This window comes from Lactuca virosa, chromosome 3 (genome assembly GCF_052849685.1).
Source record: "Lactuca virosa cultivar CGN04683 chromosome 3, Lactuca_virosa_CGN04683_v6, whole genome shotgun sequence".
Taxonomy (NCBI): Eukaryota; Viridiplantae; Streptophyta; class Magnoliopsida; order Asterales; family Asteraceae; genus Lactuca; species Lactuca virosa.
In genome coordinates, this window is record NC_136428.1 from 92,999,256 (window position 1) to 93,002,553 (window position 3,298).

Sequence of the window (3,298 nt, forward strand, 5' to 3'; positions counted from 1 at the left end):
GTGGACTCGCCGAGCAGGGGTACCTACTCGCCGAGTAAGTGCGCGATTTTGCGGAAATGTCGCGATTTCTCAAGTGGACTCGCCGAGTAAGGGTATCTACTCGTCGAGCATTTGAATCTGTTTAAAAATTTTGAAAATTTTTTGTGTTCTTTAAATTTATGCCACCATACCCCACACTTGAGCTTTGCTTGCCCTCAAGCAATCATTTTAAACAAAGAAGAAGACTGAGATAGACAAATCCTAAAAAAAACAATAAAAAAACGAAAAATAAAATGAAAAAGAAAGGTAAAAAGAAAGCAAACTCTAATATCGGGTTGCCTCCCGTAAGCGCTTCTTTTTGAGGAGTCTTTAGCTGGACTCCTACCCGCTCTACGTTTCAGCGGCTTCCTCCATCGGGAATTCCTGCTTAATCCTTTGTGCTTTATACTTTGTTTTGTAAGCATGGATTTTTCTCTTATACGCCTTCTTCAACTCCTCATTTCTCCTTTTGGTGTCATTTCCTTCAGATTTACGCTTTATCCCTTTACCACATTTCTTCTTCCTTTCTTCTACCGTGTGCCCCATCGTGTCCATTCCTTATTTATCTACCTTGATCGCCTTTTTAGTCATCATTTCAGCATCACTCGAGGTGACAGATTCTACCTCACTTTCTTCATATGCTTGAGAATCCGGTGGTTTAAAAGTGAATACTTCAAAAGCGGTAGAAACTACAGCGCGAGGTTTGGTTTTCTGAATTGTGGTGAGCCTATCTTCTTGTACTCCGTGAGCATTCATATGTGTCCCAATGGAAGAGTTATGTTTATCATCATTCCAAACCTTAGTGTGCTCTTCATCTTCCAAGCTTTCCTTCTTATTATCTTGAATTGCTTCCTCACATTGTAAATTTGTATTAAGACAAGACAAGTTTGTTTCTTCAAAGTTGCTTAGATCTTCATTAGCTTCACTTTTTTCAAGTAGCTTCTCTAATTCTCTTAAGTATTTGTCGGCATCAAAGTCTTATTCTAAAGAAAGTATGAATTGATTTGGATTATTTTCTTGCCAAAGTGCCAGTTCTTTTTCTAACAGTTCATCATCCAAATCCATTGAGGAAGTCTCATCTTCTCTTGGATTTACATGCTTCTTTTCTTGATCGGCTTTAAAAATCACCAAATCGTCACCCACCCTAAGTGTTACTTTAGATTCGCGCACATCTACTAAAGCACAAGCGATATTCAAGAATGGTCTCCCAAGAATGATGGGGACTTCATGATCCTCATCCATATCCAATATTATGAAGTCAGCAGGGAACACTAATTTATCCACCTTAATGACAAGATCTTCGCATACTCCCCTTGGATGTAATATTGTTTTATCGGCTAGATGGATTTTCATTTGAATGCGCTTTGGTTCCGGAATGTTTAGTTTTTTGAAGAAAGAATATGGCATAACATTTATACTAGCCCCCGAATCGGTCAACACACGAGTGGTAATTAAGTTTCCAAATTGGCAAGGTATAGTGATGCTTCCCGGATCGCCCATCTTCTCTGGCAGCTCATTCAAAACTATCTCTGCTACTTCTGCCATATTCCTTCTATTCGTAAAGAGGCCCTTAAGCAAGCTTGCATATTTTGGCGTTTGAAGTATTGTTTCAATGAACGGTATGTTCACTCGGAGTGCTTTTATATGCTCTATAAACTTCCTATACTCTTGAATCTGTTCACCTTGTACGGCTTGGCTCGGAAATGGCAAAGGAGGCTGGTAAGGTTTTAAAAGAAAGCCGTTTTTGTCATCAGACCTTGGACTCGTCGAGTACCTGTCTGGGAATCGGTGAGTTGATGTCGCAGTATGTGATTCACGATTCTTTTCTTCTTTCCCTTGCACCGGTTTTGATTCTTCTTTCCGCATTGGACTTAAAGGAGTGAAAATTTTCTCAGAATTTGATGTTATTACATTTACATGAGCCACCATTGGATTCTTTTCAGTATTACTTGGAAGTCCACCCGGTTGTCTATCGTTCACTTGTTGTGCAAGTTGGCCTAGCTGCTTCTCAATGTTGAGAATGGAAGCTTGCTGATTTCTAAGTAGATCTAGTTGATCTTTCATCATAATTTGGTGCTCCCTCAACATGTTTTGTTGATCTTTTATTGCAGCATCGGTATCGTTATGCCTTTTCTCGGATGCGGCTGTGAATCTTGTAAACATATCTTCCAAATCTGATTTCTTTTCTTGCATCGGCTCCTCCTTTTGATAAAAACCTCTTACTTTTTGCCTATACTTTTCCTCTTTCGCCTTCTTGTACTCATCATAAGGTAGCCATTCTTTCTTGAGTTTTCGCCAATCATCATCGTATCTATCACCGCTTGAATAGCACACTTGAGCTTTCCGATTCCCGTTCTCATCAAGGTCAAAGTCTTTAGTAAGGTGAGGCCCTCTACAATTATCACACCCCACTCTAATGGCATGGATGGATTGGTCCATCTTAGTCATTCTTCGATCCATGCTCTCCAATTTTGCCATCATTGCTGCCATGTCATCGAAAATAGAGTTCACCACCCCCCGAGTTGAGTCATTCCTTGGGTTATGATATTCTCTAGAGTGCTTAGAGAATTCTTCAATGAGCTCCTTAACTTCCACCATATTTTTCTTTGTTAATGGGCCTTGAGAGTCAAGGAGTTGTCTAGTGGTAACATTTACTCCATCATAGAAAATGGAGACTTCTTGTTGAACGTTCAAGTCATTGTGGGGGCAATTCCTCAACAAGCCTTTATATCTCTCCCACGCCTCATATAGTGACTCGCCCGGTTGTTGCTCAAAGTTGGTAATGACTTTCTTCAATTTTGCTATTTTTGAAGGAGGGAAAAATTGGTCAATGAATTCTTCACGCATTTTTGCCCAAGTGGTGATGGATCCTGGGGTAAGTGATTTTAGCAATCTTTCGCAGCCCCCTTAAATGTGACTGGTAGCATACGAAGCAAAACAGTCTCGCGATGAACGTTCGAGATGTTGAAATAGTCGGCTATGTCGTTGACCTCGTCGATGTGCTTGTATGCGTCTTCGTGATCGTTCCCGTAGAATGGGATGTCCTTGAGTTGAGCGAGAATGTGGCCTTTTAGCTCAAAGGTAGCAGTTGCACTAGTCCCGGCCCGGTGTCATCATGCATCCTCTTCTTGTATTCACCCATAGTGAGATCCGTAATGTTAGCCATGGTGTTATCAGGTTCGCCTTCTAAGTCGCTTTCTTCTTCGGTTTCTGTTTTGTACTCAGTGTCTTCTTTCTTAGGGTCTTCGTCCGTCAATGAGGTGTTGGATTCTCCAACTTT

The 3,298-nt window shown here is 40.8% G+C and overlaps 1 non-coding gene across 1 annotated transcript; it reads left to right on the forward strand.

Annotated features, from left to right (window-relative positions):
- Positions 1-2,710: 2,710 nt before the first annotated feature.
- On the forward strand, positions 2,711-2,817 carry LOC145168027 (small nucleolar RNA R71). Its single transcript, XR_013741622.1, has one exon. It is a non-coding gene; the product is annotated as a small nucleolar RNA R71 (small nucleolar RNA).
- Positions 2,818-3,298: the final 481 nt, after the last annotated feature.